The 21,250-nt window shown below is 42.5% G+C and overlaps 1 pseudogene; it reads right to left on the bottom strand.

Annotated features, from left to right (window-relative positions):
* Positions 1 to 265: 265 nt before the first annotated feature.
* The window catches only part of LOC143437286 (pre-mRNA-splicing factor CWC22 homolog), a 96,795-nt pseudogene continuing 75,810 nt past the window's right edge, over positions 266 to 21,250 (bottom strand).

Below are 21,250 nucleotides of genomic sequence, written 5' to 3'. Positions count from 1 at the left end.
GTGTACATATACATAAATATACACACTTATATATGTATACATATATATGTATATATCTCTGTATATGTATACACACACATATATACATACATATATATTGTACTTTGCCACTGAAACATTAGGTTTCCTAAAGGTTGTCTATTTTAAATCAATAATAGCTATTTTAACATCCAGATAATGTTGCCAACAGCGCTGTAGTTGTAAGTTATGGTCTTTCTTCCCCTGATAATTCACTGTGTGATCCTAGCCAGATCGACTGCCTTTCTTAAACTTCAATTTCTCTGCGCTACAAGGAGGATAGGAATGATTATCAGTTTCACATTCACATCCTAGAGCCTAACATAAGTATTACAGACACTGAGCATGTATTTAGAGAAAGTGTTAATGATCTCTTGGGGAAAAGGGGCTTTTGGTCAGAGCTCGAAAATACTTGTTACTGATGGAAAAATGTAAAGAAAAAATATTGAAGGTGTGCACGTGATTCATTGGCAGAGTGTTTTTCTCAGAGTCAATGAGACCCTGGGTTCAACCTGCAATGTGGGAGATGGGGTGATAGAAGAAACTTATTAGGCCCATGTGTATCTTGGTGTAAAGGGCAGTTTCAATTACTGACAAGGAGTTGTTTAATGCCTCAGTGCTGCTGTCCAGTAAGATATTGAAAGAATTTTGCAGTGAAATCCATGCATCAACAGTGCTATGAACAACCTCACGTGACGAACATTTTAAGGCCTATTCTGAAATTTATTCAGTCAACTGTATCTAATGCAATGAAGAAGAAATAAATGATACCACTTCTATAGTTTCAGAGTCTTTTGACTAGAATTTAGAATATCATGAATATTTCTAATTCACTTGATTTTCCAATATATAAAGCTCATATTCAGTCAGGGCCAATTTGAACTTTCTTGCCATCATTCACGTAGTATATTTAAAAAGTGACATGGACTGAAGCCACTGAGGTTACATTCTGAACAGCAAAGGCCCCTTTGTACCTGAACTGGATCGGCAATAGCTCCATGTCCTAGAAGAAATTGTTAAGTTTCATATTGCTGCACCTTAGAAAGCATGTGGTATCTTCAGCATACATCCATGGGTCATTTAGTGACACAAAAATAAGTATTAACTTTCTCCACACATGTTATTTTGCCATTATATAGCCTGACCAAAAAGTAGAATGTCTCCGTCTTATTTGGCTCCCCATTCTTTTCTTGTGGCTCTCTGTGTGAGCCTTGTCGAGAGGCCATTGCCAGCTCCACTGTCACTATTTTCATGGCATCTGTTCTCCATGTGCTTCGCTAGGGGATCTTGCCAGTCTGCATCTGGTGATTTCTGAGCTCTGTATCTTTCAGACCAAGCTCTGTCAGTCCTTCCTTCCTGGTGCCTTGTCCTCCCTGCCTGCATTTCACCTCCTGTCTCCTGCCTGGTGGCCCCTGGCTCCATTTCACCTCCTGTCACCTGCCTGGTGGCCCCTGGCTCCATTTCACCTCCTGTCACCTGCCTGGTGGCCCCTGGCTCCATCTTACCTCCTGTCCCCTGCCTGGTGGCCCCTGGCTAACTTATCTGCTTCTTCACCTCTGGCCTTCCCTTGTCTCTTCTTTTTTGTACTTTTACCTGAGACAGAGTCCTGACTGCTGGAGGAGAAGGAGTTCAAGGAGGAGGAGGGGGAGGAGGGGGAAGAGGAGGAAGAGGAGGAGGGGGAGAAGGAGGAAGGGGAGAAAGGGGAGAAGGAGGAAGGGGAGGTGGAGGAGTAGGGGGAGAAGTAGGTGGAAGGAGGAGGAGAAAGAGGAGGTGGAGGAGGAGGGGAAGGAGAAAGGGGAGGGGGAGGAGAACGAAGAGGAAGGAAGAGGAGGAAGGAGGGGGAGGAAGGAAGGTGAGAAGGAGGAAGGAGAGGTGGAGGAGTAAGGGGACGAGGGGGAGAAGGTGGAGAAAAAGGAGGTGGAGGAGGAGGGGGAGGAGGAGAAGAAGGAGGAGGGAGGGGGAGGACAAGGAGGAGGGGGAGGAGGAAGCAGAGGAAGGAGGAGGGGGAGGAGGAAGAAGAGGAAGGAGGAGGAGGAAGGAGAGGAAGGTGAAGAAGAATAAAATGAGGAAGATGAAGATGTCAAGGCTTCTTTTGCTCAGCTCTGGTTTCCAGCAGACAGATGAATGAACATTTTTCAGATGTTCTGGAAGTTCTAGTGTCAAATCCCCGAGGCCTATGGCTGTGAAGAAGTTAACTGCAAACTGGATGTTGTCTCAGGGTCATGGGGTCACAGTCCTTCACAGAATGGTGGAAGAGTTTCCTCCTTTAGCCTTATGTTCAGATTAGGAAGACCCGTGTAGTCACACAGTTCCTGGAAGAAGATCATGACAAAAGTCCTGCTGGACGACCTCGTGGTCTCTTCACTCGGCTTCACACGTCCGAGATGAATCCACGGAAGCGAGTGTGTGTGTAAGAGGTGAGCGAGCGACTCAGCCACATTTCTCAACTTGTTCGTCTCTAGGTGATGGATGGTGTCCTGCTGCTCCTGGTACTTTCCCATGATTTTGTGTCTTCTGTTTTCAGCACGTGAAACTGCCCTGCTGACAAGCTGGCACACTGTGCGCGGGCCCTTCATTGGGCACATCAGTCACACTGTGCATGGGTCCTTCCTTGGGCACAGCAGTCACACTGTGCACGGGCCCTTCATTGGGCACAGCTGTCACACTGTGTGCAGGTCCTTCATTGGGCACAGCAGTCACACTGTGCATGGGTCCTTCCTTGGGAACAGCAGTCACACTGTGCAAGGGTCCTTTATTGGGCACAGCAATCACACTGTGCACGGGTCCTTCATTGGGCACAGCAGTCACACTGTGCATGGGTCCTTCATTGGGCACAGCAGTCAAACTGTGCGCAGGTCCTTCATTGGGCACAGGTGTCATGTTGTGGCCAACTCCATCTTCAGCAACTTGTGTGCACATTCTTCAAAGGCTAAACTTGACTGAATGGCAAGATAGATTGTACGGTGGAACGAGACTAGGCTGTGATTCCCTTTCCTCCTTCTCCTCCTCCCCCTACTCCTCTCTCTCCTCCCCAGCCTCCTCCCCCGTCCTCCTCCCTCCTTCTCCTCTCAGTCCTCCTCCTCCACCTCCTCCCCTTCACTACTTCAGCTTCTTTGTGACTGAATCACTGTCTGCCTCATCCAGGATTTCTTTTTAATAGCCTTGTACTTCTCTTCATTCTCCATAAAATGAGGATCCACCTTGAAAACGTTAAGGGCATCTTCAGGATTGTAGTCATCCTCCAGGGGGAGCATATGTGTAAACTGATCGTCATCTTCCACTAAATCAACTCCTCCCTGAATAACAGGGTGGTACTTGAATCCAACCTTCCATACAGAAACATCACTTCATGTAGGGCTGTGAAGAGATGGTTTGGTCTCCCCAGTACAGAAACATGGCCTGTGGGGGAAATGGCCTGTGAGGGACATGGTCTATGAGATATGTGAGATAGCCTGAGACACAACAGGTGTGAAGGACATGGCCTGTGAGAGACATGGCCTGTGAGGGACATGGTCTGGGAGGGACATGGTCTGTGAGGTACATGGTCTGTGAGAGACATGGCCTGTGAGAGACATGGCCTGTTAGGGACATGCCCTGTGAGACTGTGAGAGACATGGCCTATGGGGGACATGGCCTGTGAGAGACATGATTTTTGAGGGACATGGTCTGTGAGAGACTTGGCCTGTGAGAGAAATGGACTGTGAGAGACATGGCCTGTGAGGGACATGGCCTCTGAGAGACATAGCCTGTGAGGGAAATGGTCTGTGATGGACATGGTCTGTGAGAGACACTGCTTGTGAGAAACATGGCCTGTGGGGGACATGGCCTGTGAGGGACATGGTCTATGAGATTGTGAGGAACATGGCCTTTGAGAGACATGGCCTGTGATGGACATGGCTTGTTAGGGACATGGCCTGTGAGACTGTGAGGGACATGGTCTGTGAGAGACATGGTCTGTGAGGGACATGGCCTGTGAGGGACATGGTCTGTGAGGGACATGGCCTGTGAGGGACATGGTCTGTGAGGGACATGGACTGTGAGGGACATGGCCTGTGAGAGACATGGTCTGTGAGGGCCATGGCCTGTGAGACTGTGAGAGACATGGCCTATGAGGGACATGACCTGTGAGAGACATGATCTGTTAGGGACACGGTATGTGAGACTGTGAGGGACATTGTCTGTGAGGGACATGGCCTGTGAGGGAGATGGACTGTGAGGGACATGGTTTGTGAGAGACATGGCCTGTGAGGGACATGGTCTGTGAGGGACATGGACTGTGAGGGACATGGCCTGTGAGAGACATGGCCTGTGAGGGCCATGGCCTGTGAGACTGTGAGAGACATGGCCTATGAGGGACATGACCTGTGAGAGACACTATCTGTGAGGGACATGGTATGTGAGACTGTGAGGGACATTGTCTGTGAGGGACATGGCCTGTGAGGGACATGGTCTGTGATGGACATGGTCTGTGAGAGACACTGCCTGTGAGAAACATGGCCTGTGAGGGACATGGCCTGTGAGGGACATGGCCTGTGAGAGACATGGTCTGTGAGAGACATGGCCTGTGAGGGACATGGCCTGTGAGAGACATGGCTTGTGATGGACATGGTCTGTGAGAGACATGGACTGTGAGAAACATGGCCTGTGAGGGACATGACCTGTGAGGGACATGGCCTGTGAGGGACATGGCCTGTGAGAGACATGGCCTGTGAGAGACATGGCCTGTGAGGTACATGGCCTGTGAGGGACATGGCTGTGAGAGATGACATGTATCTCCCCACACCCCCGGATTCCAGACTCCTCCATGTGGCCCACATCGCCATTAACCTGCACCTTGCAGACAAGTTTGGCTCAGTAACTCCTCCCAGAGAGGTTTTGCATCACCATCTAAGGCTACAGGTAGAGGGTGTGGCTAACAGGCCTCCACCTCGAGATTTTCATATTCATGAGTTACCTAAAGGCCAGGGGGCACAGCTCAAGTTATTCCTCCCCAGTTCCTCCTCTATTCCCTTTCCTATTTAAGCCAGCTCACCCTGGCTTTTACAGGGGGTGCACATCCAGACTTAACCATCATCAGTCATGACATTAAAGCCTATGAAACTCATGGACTTTCTCATGTCATTGGGGCCACCGTGAGGAACCGTGGAGAAGGCCTTTAATGAGCTGCAGCCACCACGCCTAACTTCCCACCTGGAGGAACTTTCTGTGTTTCCAGCCATACTATCCACAACTTCAATCATGAACTCTTTTGTCTACCTCAGACTTGTGTAGAGTGTTTCTCAGGTGGTCAAAGATGGCGTTGATTCCCCTTGGTGACACTTGCGTAAACTTGAGACCACATTCCTTGAGGAAGCCGATAGCTACTTCCACACTGTCTTCTGTTGTTCTCACTAGGAGCAAAGTGAGCATCTCCAGGCACAGAACCTCATGTGCCACATTCTGGTTAATAAAATGTGCCACATGTTTGGAAGCAGTCATGCAAAGTTGCTTATTGTTCCTTTGATATCCTTTCCGAAAATTCAGAATTAGTCTCTTGAGGACTAACTCTCCAGTCTGTGGGAATTCTGAGTTGATAATTACCAACAAAGCCGCATAAACGTGAGTGAAGATTGGAGAAGCACTCTGTGCTTGGAGAACAGATCTGGACAGCAGTCCTCTCCCTCTGACGATGTTCTCTTGAAGAAGCTCTTGGATAATAATACTGATGTTGGAGATGTTGCCCTTGTTGATGAGATCATTGATTGATTTCTTCAGAAATCAATTCAGAAATCTTTACTATTTTGCTGTAGTAAATATTTTTTAAAAAATGGCCGGGGATGAAGCCAACTGTCTAAGCTGCAGCAGCTCTGCCCAGCTCAGCCACGTGGCCAGAGGACACATGCATGCCTCAGCTAGAAATGGCCAGCTAGAGACACCAGCCCTGCCACCCACGAGACACCAGCATGGGACACTGTTTTGCCAATCTTCCATGCTGTCTTTTCAAGGCTGGGCATTTCCCAGACCATCCCACCAACCACACGAGCTTAGTACAAATGAGACTCTAATGCTTAGATTATCCAAAGGCTTATATATTTAGTAATGATCAATAACAAGATGCCCTTACAGTCAGAGTGTAACCCAATACCCAACCTAGATATAGAGCCTTCCAGCTCATCCTCTGGTACGCTAAGCTGTTTCTATCTGTAATCTGTTCCTGCATTGTCCTAAGCTTTGAGAGAGGAATATATGATCCCCTGTATGTGTGAGCAGCGGATCCAGCTCATCCGTCCTCTTCTTCTTCGGTGCCAGTTCTTCCTGAGTAGAACTTGGGGTTACTCCTCAGTCTGGGCTACTTCTTTCAGGAGATAGGGATTTCTGGGACCGTTTCCGATATCTGTATCTCTGTCTCTTTCCTTGCATTTCTCTCTGTCCCTATGTCGTGATTCCACGGTGTTATCATAAGGGTATCCTCTTCTAGAATTCTCATAGTCTGACAGACTGTGAGCAGAGGGGTCACTGTCCTGGGGAAGAAATTCTTGTTCTGCATATCTGTCTTCTGGGGAGGAGCTCTGGTGGGACGACCTGTGGCTCTCCCTTCTGTTGTGTCTGGACGACTGTCTCATGTGTGCCACACTCCTCTTTAAAAAATCTTTAAAAGAGAAAAAAGAAAGCAGCATATCAGTGTACTCTACCAGACATGAATGTCATGAACCTGCTGTGTGGAGCAAGGTGATATTGAGCTTACAGGGATCTACCTATGTTTTTACCCTAAGTATTGAAGTCAGTTTTCCTCATCAATATGCCCAGCTGTGTAGAGTCATTTTGTGGTTGTGATGAACAACTTTGCTTCTCATTTCCCATGAGTCAATTCTTTCTATGTAAATGAGACCATATCTGAGGCATCTGGTTGCAGGTAATTCTGTTTGGCTTTGTGATTCTGACATCTTTGTTGCAACAGTTTCCTAGGTATCTGAGTGTCTTTCCTGTTGATTGGGTAACTGGATCATGAGGTGGTCAGGTGTGGACAGAGTCCAGAAGACAGCTTTGTCTATCCCGGCGGGTGTACTGGGAGTCACATCCAGATCCTCTGGAAGAGCATCAAGTGATTTGAACTGCTATATCTCTCCAGCTTCTTCCTCTATACTTTAATCTTCCTGTAGTCTCTCTGACTCCACCTGCCATAACAAAAATTCTTCCATGGTTACATCATCTATTTTAAAGAAATGAAACAAACCAACCAACCAAACTAACTAACTACCCCAAGGAAAATCCCTGTAATGCTGGCTGACTCCAGAAATAACTATGGCTGTACATTCATATCATTTCTGTAGGTTTCTCTAAAAGAGCAGAGGGAGGCAAGTGGAAGAAGTGGAGCTATGTCACTGGTAAGTACACAGCTGTGATTCATTCAAAGTTACTGTTTTTTTTTTTTAATTTTTACTAATATTTGACAAATGCCCATCCTGCTCAGAACCACATTTACTCATTAAAAATGCATAAAGGTCAAATTGCAGAAGTGGTGGCTGAACACCTGCTATAGATTTCATTCCTCAATTTGGGACCCTTTGTGTGTTTTCCCTTGTTTGTTTGTTTTGCTGATTTTTAAATAGTTGTCCTTGAACTGACATTGTAGACCAGGCTCACCTTGAATTCAGAGACAAGCCTGATTCTACCTTCTGAGTGCTGGCTGCAAAAATCTGGTCTTGGGAGGGTCTAAACAATCACAATGAGAGCTGCTGTCCTTCTTGGTCAATGTTATCAACAGTTACTTCAAGCTTGTCGGGAGTTACTCATTTGGAAGGTGTTCAGCAGCATCTGGTTCTATCTGTGCCTATGCCAGGCAGGGAGCACATAGTGGCCATGGAATACTTTCACCAAAGATATATTCCTGAACAATCTATAAGGTAAAACAGGTTTTGGGGGGTTGTTGTTGTTGTTGGCATATCTACCTATATCAAACCCTGCCTGTGAAAGATTTATTCAGAAATCAGAGAAAAGCAACGTATCTGCAAAAATTAGAGCTATAGATGGTATTCAGCTGCTTGTTGGACTAAGACTAAGAGATTGTCTCTGATTAACAAGTTCTAGAGTTTTGTTTTGGTTTCTGTTTTGGTTATTCTCATTAAAGGAAATTGATTTGGTATGGATTAGGATTGTGAATTTCTTGTGCTCTTGATCCATGGCCACAGTCATTACATTTGGCAAGCTAGGACAGCGTCAGACTCCCTAGTATCTGTATTTATATCGTCAGTAAAATACAAACAGTGTAGTAAACAATCCTAGTTCCCGACTCTCCTTGTTTCTGTAGGATCCACCGCTATAGTTTTCTTCAATCTTTCCACAGTCTACAACAAAGACTACTGAGACATGCACAGAAGGCTGTTGAAATTGTTTTGAACTTCCTTTGGTCCTCTGAGGGGAGAAATTGTTTCCAATGTCCATGTGTCCTCTTATTAGAATTGAGTGTTTTTAAAAACAATTAACAATTTTACCCTTGAATGATGCTTGGAAAAAAGCAAAAGTTCAGTGCACACCAGTCCTCCTGTCTCCTGATGAAGTGCTTCAAGTTTTTTCTCAATTTAGGAAAATGTTGGCTATAAGACTCTCTCTGTCTTTCCCTGTCTCCGGCTGTGGGGGCGGTAGAGGCAGGCAGGGCAGACTTCCTGGCTGTCTTGGACACACTTTGTAGACTAGGTTGGCCTCCAACTTGTAAGAGCCTGCCTCTGCCTTTCAAATGCTGGGATTAAAGCTGTACACCTCTATGACCAGCTGAGATTCTCTTCATTTTTATTAATGATTGTAGCTTTGGCCAGGCAGTGGTGGTGGCAGAGAGAGGTGGATCACTGTACATTTGAGGCTAGCCTACTACAGATCAAGATACAGGAAAGCTGAGGCTAAACAAAGAGGAGCTCTTTCCAGAAATGAAACAACAACAAAATATTTTGGCTTTAATATACAGAGACATGATGTGTTTAGTCCTATTGTCTGTAGAACTTTGGTAAGAAAGGCCAGTTGGGTTTTACTAAGGACTTTTTGACTGATTGTGTTTCAGCTCTGATTGTGTGTCTTCCTTAGGACAGGAAACTAGAACCATAAACGTGCTCTAGGATTTTATTTTACTATCATGTGTTTGTGGACTGTTGTTAAAGGTCAGTTACATAGACTGAGATGGTGGTGAAATTTCTCTCCATGTATTTCTGGTTATCTGTGAAGTCACTGCATGAACTGGCTTAGTCTGGAACCATGGATATCTGAAACCAGGTCTACCTAGAAAGATTCATGGAGTTCCAGGACAATGAATGATATTTATGTTGATATCCTTTTTATGTATTTTAACCGTCTAACTAAGTAAGTCTGCCTGGCATACAGAGTTCCAGGATGACTGATTATATTGATCTTTTATTATCCATTTTATTTTAAAAATGGATAATAAAATGATCTAATTGACCTGATTTTATTATTCTCTCTCTCTCTCTCTCTCTCTCTCTCTCTCTCTCTCTCTCTCTCTCTCTCTCTCTCTCGTGTGTTGGGAAGGAGGTGGGGTGGGTTGAGGGTGGGATTGTTACCTGCCTTCCTGCCCATCTGCCTTTCTGTCTGTGAACCCTGTGCATGTCTGATGCATTCAAAAGCCAGATGAAGGGGTCAGATCTGCTGAAATTAGAGTTATGGATGACTGTCAGTCTTGCCCTGAGGTTGGTGAGACTTGAACCTATGTAAGACAGAAACAGGACCGGCAGGAACAGAACAAGGGTGTTCATTAAACTTCTGTTATTCGCTTTCCTCTTACAGAGTTGTGTCTGAGGATCCTCCTATTTACATGGAACAAAAACAACAATGGGGAAAACCATACCTGTGTGAGCTAGATTTCCCATTTTACTTAGAGATACTTGATCATCTCTAAGGAATACAGATCAAAGAAAGCATATTTCCAGGATATACTTACAAATAAACAAGCAACCACCACCAAAAACAACAACAATAACAACAACAACAACAACAACAACAACAACAACAACAACAACAAAATATGTTAGAATTGTATTGATGATTTGATTTTTTGGTGTGAAGTTGTGATCAACTTTGTAACCTCCAATCATGTATATGAACTGAAGACAAAAACAAAGAGAAAGTCATTGTTGCTTCTTCTCAAGCCCCCCCAGCCCCACCTTGAAAATTTTTTCTCCTTAGAGGAATTATTCTTTTATTAGAATTTCTTTGTTTTTTCTACTTAGCGTAATAGTGAAATAATTGGTTTTACATACAGAAAATTGACAATGTGTTTCTTCTGAGACTGTAGACATCCTACAATCAGTCACATAAAAAATATTTTAGTCAGTACATCTGGAGACAAATTTACATTACCTAAATAGTTATTCTCCTTCTACCTTGTACAAATACTGGCCAGCCAGGTCATTTGTTTTTTCGACAGAGGTTTAGTAACATTTAAAAAGCCCTGGTGTGATTAATTCAACAGAGCTGAAGTTATGAAAATGGTTGTGGTTTATTTAGTTTTTTTTTTTTTTTTGGTTTTTCGAGACAGGGTTTCTCTGTGTAGCCCTGGCTGTCCTGGAACTCACTCTGTAGACCAGGCTGGCCTCAAACTCAGAAATCCACCTGTCTCTTCCTCCCAAGTGCTGGGATTAAAGGCGTGTGCCACCACTGACCCACTGAACAGCTCTTGGCTTTATTTATAAGATGTGTTGGTTTCCTCCACTTTTTTCTTTGTGTTTCCCTTGCTGTCTTTGAGGTATTTATTCATTTCCTCCAATTGTTTGTTCCTTCCTCGATTTCTTTAAGTGATTTCATCATTTCCACTTTAAGGACCTCTATTATCTTCATACAGTTGGTTTCAAAACCGTTTTCTTGTACTTCAGCTATGTTGGAATATTTAAGACCCTCTTTGGCAATATATATGGGCTCACACTCATTAACCAGAGGGTGATAAATGTTACTACTTATTACATAATCAAGTATTATTACACTTATTACAACATCATGTAATGGAATGGGCTATAATTTCTGGAAGTGAAAAGGTCCATTTTATGTTAATGTACTTGTTATAAAAATAGTTTGTGCCCACACAATGAAATTTATGGTGGGACCTACCATAGGCTCCATGACAGATTCTTTGAAGTATTCATCTTACATTTAACTCAATGTTAGATTAATGCCATGGTTGTTTTTTCTCCTTAAATTGGGCAGAGAGGCAAGTGAAGCACTTTTTAAAATAAGTTACTTTTCTTGTGATGATGGTTTTAATAACGTCACTTCCAATCACTAACCCTGGAGTCACCATTACCAAAAAAAAAAAAAAAAAAAAAAAAACTGGTGGGGACAGGGTAATAATTTTCTATTTTGCCAGCGTGTATTTATTCACATCAGGTGAATGAAGACAAACTAGATTGATAGGTATATAATTTAATAACTTTAGCATATTCCAAGGAATACTGTATTTGTAATTTGTAGATATGTCCAATGCACTTTCAGTCTTAGATCAGGTCAGATGATTGAGACACAGGCCATTAGCAATAACTGTGTGTGTGTGTCATGTTACAGATCACAGAAGCTAACATTGCACATAGCAGCCAGGTCAAAAAGTACTGTATTAATACCATTTTCTCCACCAGAAAACTGCCTACATTTAATCAAATTCAATATAGGTATATTTCTTTTCAATTATATTTCTTTTATCCTTTTTAAATTAAATTTTAAAAAATTATTTACATTCCAAAGTTGCCTCCTTTCCTGGTCCCTCCTCCCTGAGGTCTTCTCCCCATCTTCTTTCCTGCTGCCTATGAGAGGTTTCTCTTCCACCTGCCCACCCACTGGGACCTCACCTCCACCAGCTTCCCTTTTCCCTGCAGCATCAAGTTTCTATAGGGTTAAGTGCATCCTCTCCCATTGTGGCCATACAAGGCATTTCTCTGCTGCACACATGCCCAGGGCCATGAATCATCCCCTGTCTGCTTTTTGGTTTTTGGCTTAGACTCTGGAAGCCCTGAAGTGTCCAGGTTAGTTGACACTGTTATTCTTCCTATGAGGTTGCCATCCTCTTCACCTCCTTAAGTTTCTCCTCAGACTCTTCCATATGAAACATTTCACCCTACAACAATACATACATACAGATAGATAGAAGATAGATAGATAGATAGATAGATAGATAGATAGATAGATATTCAAGATAGATAAATTTTAGGCAAACTAATGAAAAGACAGAGACAATATTCTAACTACCAAAATCAGAAATTAATAGGGAGACATATAAGTTGTATGTCTCCCTATTCATTCTTATATATACATTCTTCTCAGAAACTCATGGTATCTTCTCCAAAATTGACCATATAATCTGTCACAAATCAAGCCTCAACAGATATAAGAAGACTGAAATATTCTCATGTGTCCTATCAAATCACTACAGACTAATCTAGACTTCAATAATAACAAAATCATCAAAAAGCCACATACTGAACAACTTTCTACACAATGATAACTTGCTTATGGAAGAAATAAAGAAATAAAAGACTAGACTCTAGAATTCAATGAGAATGAAGACACAACATACCCAAACTTATGAGACACAATGAAAGAAGTGGTAAGACAAAAATTCATAGCACTAAGTGCCCTCATAAACATACCAGAGAGATCCTACACAAGCAACTTAACAGCACAACAGAAAGCTTTAGAACAAAAAGAAGCAAACACACCTAAGAGACGTAGACAGCAGGAAATAATCAAACTCAGGGCCGATGTGGGTCCCTTGTTCTAGAGGGTGTCCCACGATGATCTCCAGCCCAGCTCAGGACAGGGTGCGAGCAGGGAGGGGAGATCACCTGCCTCCATTGCTGCCTCTGCCCGAGTTTCCACTGTTGCTGCCCAGTCACTCCCAGGTGCTGCACCTGTCTCCATGCAGAGCTGGCTCGGGCTGGGCCGATAAGTAGCCGGCTGACTTTCACAGAGGCAGCTTGTCCCAGGCAGGTTCTGAGAGAGCAGAACTCTCCCCAAGTGTTACAGCTTTTGTGACAGAAACTCTCGAACACCAGGAAGATTCTCTTACACTTTACTTCCCCTGAATAGAGCCCTTATATACAGTTTCGGGGTGGGTTAGGGTCAGTCAGCAGGAAACATCTATTGGCTTGGTCTGAGAGGTTGGAGATACCTCATCTACGTGTGAGAGAGCCTGAGGCACTGTTCCTCCTGACTGATGGCCATAGACCTCTCTGTGGGCTCTGGAGGGCTGAAGCTAAATGAAAAGACTGACCCCGCCCACCACAAAAAACCCACCATATGGAGAACCCGCCCCTTGTGACATCACCAGCCATGCCCCCAGGAAGGAGGCCCCACCCACCAGGGATACCCCACTCCATGATAGAGGTCCTGCCCACCAGAAAACCCCACCCACCAACAAAGACTTGCCCTAGTGACTGTGGCCCTGCCTCCTTGTGACATCACTGTCCCCACCCCCAGAACCAAGTGTGTTGTTCACTGGGGTCCTGCAGGAGACCTGGAGCCTGGGGGGGGGACGTGTCCTCATGACCTTCGACCTCTTGGCCTTCAGGGTCATCTGCGATGTGGGCAGTGAGCAGGGAAGGAAGTGACCCCAGGTGACAGGAAGTGATCTCAGGGTGGACAGGAAGTGACCTCAGGGGTTCAAGGCCTATGTTCTATCATGCACCCAGCTGCTTCCCACTGCCCACCTCCCCACAGGCAAAAATGAACCAATCAGAAACAAAGAGGAAAATGCAGAGTCTCAACAAAACCAAGAGCTGGTTCTTTGACAAAATCAACAGGATAGAAAAACACTTAGCCAGACTAACCAGAGGGCACAAACACAGTATTTAAATTAATAAAATCACAAGTAAAAAGGGAGAAATAATAAGAGAAAATAAGAAATTTTTTTAAAAAAATCATTAGTTCTTTCGATAAACTGGAAAATCTAGATGAAATGTGTAGCCAGAGAAAAGGATAATTATCTAGACAAATACCATGAACTCAAATTAAATTACCTTAACTGTAGTATAACCCCTGAGGAAATCAAAGCAGGCATTATAAACCTCCTGTCCAAGAGAAGGCAAGGACTAGGTAGTATTAGTGCAGAATTCTACCAGACCTTCAAAGAAGAGCTAAGACCAATACACCTTGGACTATTCCACAAAATAGAAACAGAAGGAATGCTACCAAATTCAATCTACATATATTTGTTTTAAAAGACAATTATTGATTTCAAATGCAACACTGCTATACTCTTTTGTCGGTTGTCATTCCGCTTCAATCCCAAGTCATTAAGAATTTCTTTCCAGCTGGAGAGATGGCTCAGTGGTTAAGAGCACTGACTGCTCTTCCAGAGGTTCTGAGTTCAATTCCCAGCAATCACATGGTGGCTCACAACCATCTGTAATGGGATCCAATACGCTCTTCTGGTGTGTCTGAAGAAGCAACAATGTACTTATACATAAAATAAATCTTTTTTAAAATAATTTTCCATTTTAAACTCCTGCTTATCATTTATTTCTGTTCATAGGAATGTTGCCTGTAGCTGAGGCTTGCCTCTGTATGTAATTGAAGATTGCTTTGAACACCCAATTTTTCCTCTGCTGCTCAGTGCTGCAAAGAATGTTGTTTGGAGCCTTTGTCAAGTGTTTATTGTGAATCATAGATTTTGAATATTGGAGCAAGGCTCTACCATCAACTCTATCCAACTATCTTCCCTTGAAAAGAAATATCTTGGTCTGCTATTCCATCTTAGTATAAATTGAACATGTTGTGCCAGGGAAATGTTAGTGATCCCAAAAAGACACACACAGGAGCCGATCTGATGTAACTCCTAGCAGGGTCCTTCTTCTATTTGAGCTAGCTTGCCCCCATTCCCAATGCACCAGCATCAGCCAAGACTGTTTTGGTGGTGGTGGAGCCCAAAATGTCTGTGGGGAAAGGCTTTATTGTAAGCAGCAAGTAGAAAGTATGTCTGCAAGCATCTAATTGGAAAGCTGCTGTGGCCTTTAACATAATTGGCTGGTGCTGAGAGTCACATCATAAAATTAACTTCACATCCCCTCTGCATTTGTGGTTGTTAGGCATGGTCTTGTAACCCTAGGTGCAGGTTTGCTGAGGGAATAACGTGGAGACCCTGGTATTGTTGAGGGTGTAAATTAGAAACTCTAGTCTTTTTGGTATTAGCCTAGAGAGTGGAGATAGGCTTGGGATTGTTGGGGGGCAACATGGAAACTAATGCTAGGTACCTGAGTTGCCTAGAAGCCTATAATTTCTATTCCTGTACAATGCCCCTGGTATTATACATGCACCTAGAACTTCCTGGTACAGGCCCTATCATCAACTGACTGAGGAAGAAATAACTATGCCCTGCTTTACTAAGGGTTCTGCCTGTTATGCAGGTCCCATCAAGAAATGAACAACTGAAGCATGAAAACATGTTTCTGGTACAAACCTGAAAGACACCAGTGAAGGAATATCACCACAGTTCAGAGCTTCATGCAGTAGTCATGCTCATACATTTGTTTGGAAATGTGTGATCATTCATTGAATCATCAGCTATAAACAGTGGGACGGATTAACTGTCAGAGACTTGGAGACAGAATGATTAGAATATTGTTGAGAAAGACATAAAAAGAAGGAGTATGTGGATAGATCTCTCACAATGGTCAAAGGATGTAAAGATACTTCTGTCCCATGTAAATAGTGATAAGAAGGTAAGTTCAGCTGAGTATACACTCAGTAACCAAGTAGTTAGGGTGATCTATTCTGTGAGAAGTCAGCTGTGTCCTCAGCTATATCTGTCATTTTCCAATGGGACCATGAACATAGTGGCCATGGTGGATGCAGTGGGGTTTATTCATGGATACAACAGTAGTGTTGTCCTCTCACCAAGCCTGACATGGCCACATCTGCTGCTGAGATCTACCAGCAGTAGAGACCAACACTGAGCCCTAGATATGGAACTATATCCTGGATTGACCAGCCAGTGACTTGATGGCTGGTTGACTACATTGGATCATTTCTCTTGGGCAAAGGACAAAGCTTTCTACTTCCTGAAATAGATACATATTTTGCTTATGATTTTGACTTTCTGCACATATTGCTTCTGCCAAATCCATGATCCACGGAAACACTGAGTGCCTCATTCACCACAATTGCATTCCACACAGTATTGCTTCTGACCAAGGAACTCATTTCACAGCAGAGAAGTGAGACAGTGGGCCAATTGTCATGGATTCTAATGGTATTAATTACTATTAATACCATAGTCCTTGTTACCATAAAGGTGCTGAACTGATAGTAAAATAGAATGACCTATAGAAAACACTTTTACACAGCTGGTTATGGGACATCCACCTGGAGAGCTGGGCAGAGTCCTAGGCTGTATGTATTTTGAATCAGCTTCCAATATTTGGTACAGTTCCTCTCACAGCCAAGATCCATGGTTTCAGGAATCAAGGCTGTTGGAAACCTGTGTGAAGGTCACAGTCCCCCAAATCTGAGTGAAACTCAGCTCAAAATGGAGCACTCCCTTTATCAGAAGGGCTTCAATTTCTTTCTTTTGTTTATTATTTATTTATTATTTTTTTATTTAGGACTTCCATTCCTTTCTTTTATTATTTATTTATGTATTTATTTTTATTAGGGTTTCCATTTCTTTTATTTATTTATTTATTTATTTATTTATTTATTTAATTTTTAGGGCTTCCATTTCTCTGCCTCAATGTATAAAGACATTGTCCCTGAACATGGGTGGATGTACTTATCAAAAGATTGTCCCTGTGTGAGCTACTTAAACTCAGCACACAAATCCCATTCTGGCTTCCCTGCCCACATGATACTTAGATATACTATTATGACCAATTAATCCTTTCCACCTGTACCCATAAAGGCCCTCATATACCTTATTTCTGGAACAATAAAGTAGAATTGACTCACTGTGCTGGTCTCCGGAGTTAATTTTATAATACAGCCATCTCAAGCCAGATTGCCACGGCTGTTCCCTTTGTCCTCACTGGTTGGTGGCTAACAACCACCCAAGAATAAAGAAGACCCACACCAAAGCTGCCACCCTTAGTGGCCCAGTAGAAAAAATGTCAGTGTGTTTTACATTCCTTTGTTTAGCCTTTCCCATTCTTCAGGTTTCTCACAAATTCTCCTGTCTTTCCATGAATCTATCACTGGTGATGCTGTGACAAGATGAATATGTGGGGGCTGGCACTGCAGTCACCTTTGAGAGGATATCTGTCCTTTTTGGTGTTTGTACAATGGATCCTTCTACATTGTTAAACTGACCAAAGGGGTGATATAGAAAGAGCAGCAGTTATGGTGCCTCAGAGAAGAGTCCTTCTAAGGGGACAAAATAAAACAAAAGAGATGACAAGGACTCTCCAAATCAGACAGTCATGGAAGGCAGCACACATGGAAGGATTCTGTTATGGGAGTCATGTAACATCCACAATACACAAAAGCCAGACTGTTAGGACCATTATAATTTCTATTCAGGACTTAGTTAAGAATATAATTAGTGTGGGGAGCAGCTCTGGATGGGTTCCACCAGAATCTCCAGCTTGGATGAGGACAGGTCTCTGTAGATGCCTCTGCCTGCAGGGGGTACAGGGTGGAGTGCCAGCAGGGAAGGTCCACTGCTGCCTCTGTCACAGCCTCCCACCAAGTCTCTGCAATGGAGAGGGGAGAATCCTGAAGGCATTTTGGGAGAGCTGGCATCTTCTGAATTGTCACCGCTCTTTGCTAAGCCAGGAGGTGCCAGCCAGGTAGCAGGCATGTCTAGCCCAATGTTAACAGCTCTCGCTGAACCGGTGAGGTGCCTGTGAGATGCTGCAGGCTGGCTGGTGAAGAGGGGAGGATCCATGACAGAAGCTCTCAGACAACGGGATCATTCTTTCATGCACTTTACTTCTGAATTAGGCTCAATATATACAGTTTGGGGTGGGTTAAGATTTTGGCAGCAGGTAACCCCTACTGGCCCGGTCTGAGAGCTTGGGGATGCCTCATTTGCATGTGGGGAGACCCTGAGCCATTATTCCCATGTGACCAATGGCCATAAACCTCTCTCTGTGGGAGGGGCTGTAAAGGGCAGAAGCTGAGAGAGCCAGGGGCACAGGAAGAAAGCTGACCGCCTTCCATCCCAGGGGGTTCTCTGGGGTTCAAAGCTTATTCAACCAGGCACCCAGCTGTCTCTCATAGCTCAGTGCCCCACAAATTAGGGCAGTATTATGCTTATTTTAGAAAGAAAACAGTCAAGAGTCCCACCTAAAAACCAATGTCATGCTTTGTATTGGGTGTTAGAAGACCGATATTTTTGACATTTTTGTAAGGCCAGTAGTTTGGTGAAAAAAATTGAGGAATTTTGGACAACTTCTTATAAGTTTAGATTCAACCACTGATTCTCTTCTATTACAATCTTGTGTGATACATGAAGAATGAAATTTTGAGGAAATACTCCTAGCATCATTTTTAATATGGGTTATGTTTTATAAGGTGAAATGTGCATCTATTATGAGCTGGACAATATTCCATAGCCCTTCACAAAAGGATATAACTTGAGCCAGCGGTTTGCTTCATCAGAACCCTTCATGAAGAGCAGGTACCTGCTGCTTCTCCATCACATTTAAATCAGCGATCATGCATGGTTAGTGTAGTGAAGGACACAGTCTATTAGTGAAAAGTACTCTTTGATAGAGAGATGGTGTTCTATATTTGATAAATATTGATTACTGTTGATTATTGATTACTATTGATTATTGATTAGCATTGGTTATTGATCAGCACCAATTATTGATTATTGATTGGTGTTGATTATTGATCACTATTGGTTATTGATTAGCATTGGTTATTGATTGGCATCAATTATTGATTATTTATTGGTGTTGATTATTGATTACCATTGATTTGTATTTGGCCTCAGTATTTAATAATGTTGTTCAGTTTTCCTCAGTTGTATGTAGACCCTGGCGTGCTGACGTAAGCAAAGGGCTTTCCTTTCATGTGGGATATTGAGATATTCTATATATGACAAAGAGAATCAAGAGTGAGAATTTATTTTCTACATAACATTTCACAAGATCAAACAAGTTTTGAGGACTTTTGTCCCTTGAATTACTAAAGAGACACACTGCAGTTTGAAAGTGATCATAGTTTACACATGCCTGCTTAAGATTACATGTTTAACAAAATCAACTTCTATTGACCTTCTATTAAGGTCTGTTGAAATTCTTGTCTAGGTTATCACTTGATCTTCTGAAGAATCTCTGTATCTTCAAGCTTTCCTTTGTACTATTTCTCTTTTAGTGAACATTACTCCATATCCTTGCTTGGGCTGAGTGTGACTTCCCATAGAAGCTCTGAGGGAATCATCCCTGTGTTTTGACTCTCCTCAATGTAGACTGGATACAGGATATGATTAAACTTAGATGACAGCCAGTTTGTCATAAATGTTGATCTGAAGACAGATACTTTAATCCCATAGGTATTTCCCAAAACTTTTATGATCTAAGTGCCTTAAATACCTCATTTATTTCTTCAGAACTTCCAAAGGCTTTGTATGCTTTCTTTTCCAAAGGCTTTTGTATGCTGTTTTTTCTTTATTGAAACCATTTACATCTTTAGATCATTCTAACATTTTATAAATGTTAATACCATAGCATAGAATAGGCTTAACAAAAAAATTTACAATCTATTGTGAGAATATTTATTCAGGGTTGGGAAAGAAGCAAATTATCCTCTCTTTCTAAGTTCTCAGTGGCACCACATTTCAAAATTATCATAATTGACCCTAGGATAACGGTGAACTAATTGGTTTTACATACAGAAAATTGACAAAGTGTTTCTTATGAGGCTGTAGACATCCTGCAATCAGTCACATTAAAAATACTTTACTCAGTACATCTGGAGACAAATTTACATTACCTTAGTAGTTATTCCCCTTCCAAGCTGTACATATACTGGACAGCCATGTCATGGTTTTTTGTTTTGTTTTTTGATAGAGGTTTAATAACAATTAAAAAGCCCTGCTGTGATTATTTTCTTTTTTTCTTTTTTTTTTCTTTTCTTTTCTTTTCTTTTTTTTTTTTTTTGTTTTTCTTTTTCGAGACAGGGTTTCTCTGTGTAGCCTTGGCTGACCTGGAACTCACTCTGTAGACCAGGCTGGCCTCGAACTCAGAAATCCACCTGCCTCTGCCTCCCAAGTGCTGGGATTAAAGGCGTGCACCACCACTGCCCGGCTTTTTTTTTCCATTAAACTCACGCAGAGTCACATGGGGAAAGGGGGATTCGAACCAGGAGAGGGCATGGGAGAGCCCTCTGCAGGTGGCTACCTTAGCCACTGCGCCACCACTGGCTTGCTCTGCTGTGATTATTTTAATTCAACAAAGCTGAAGGTATGAAAATGGTTATGGTTTAATTTAGAAGATAAGATAAGCCCTGTGCTAGATCTGCCTATCTTTGGATATTTATCTGTTTTTAAAGAGGTTTTACTAGATAGAAATATCTTTTAATTTATTAACATGTTTATGCCTGCATAAAATTTAAAATATGTATATATCATAATAAAGTCATAGATGTGTTAGTCTTGTATGAGTGAGGAGAATGTCTAATATTAATAACATCTTCTGGTCTAGGAGTAGTAAACTCTTTAAAACATGTTACCCATTCCAAGGAAAGATTCAGACCCATATTATCATTTTATATTTATTGTTCCTGTGTGGATGGATATGTTGATTAAATATATTTTTGTCTTTTCATATCAATTTTTAAGTTTATATTAATTAGGAACAAAAAGGAACTAGGGTCAACTTAACAACTTCAATTTAATTTTGAAGTGAGAAACCCTGTATTAATCTTGCTCTTTTGAGATGTTCAGATTCATCTTTAATCTGGGCTACAGATTCTTTTGACAACCTACATATATAAAGGACATTGGACAGTGCAGTGTTTTTGTTTTTTGTCATTGCCCTACATTTTTACAAAACAAAGGTGATTTGTTTGTATATTAAGGCTGGCATTACAAAGTACTTCTCTCTTCAGAATCCCATATGCACTGAATATCAGCTGTAATATCCTGCATCATGAAAATAACCAGTCCTTGTTTTTCTAATTTACCTTGTCTAACAGCCTTTATTGGGAGATTCTATTAAATCCCCTTTTTACATACATAGAAAGATTCATTCTCTCTAAGATTTGAGATATGTTTATCAAGAGAACCTGTACTAATACAACTCTGGTTTTTCTGCACTTTGCCAGT

This window comes from Arvicanthis niloticus, chromosome Y (assembly GCF_011762505.2).
Source record: "Arvicanthis niloticus isolate mArvNil1 chromosome Y, mArvNil1.pat.X, whole genome shotgun sequence".
NCBI lineage: Eukaryota > Metazoa > Chordata > Mammalia > Rodentia > Muridae > Arvicanthis > Arvicanthis niloticus.
This window is presented reverse-complemented; position numbering and strand designations above follow the sequence as displayed.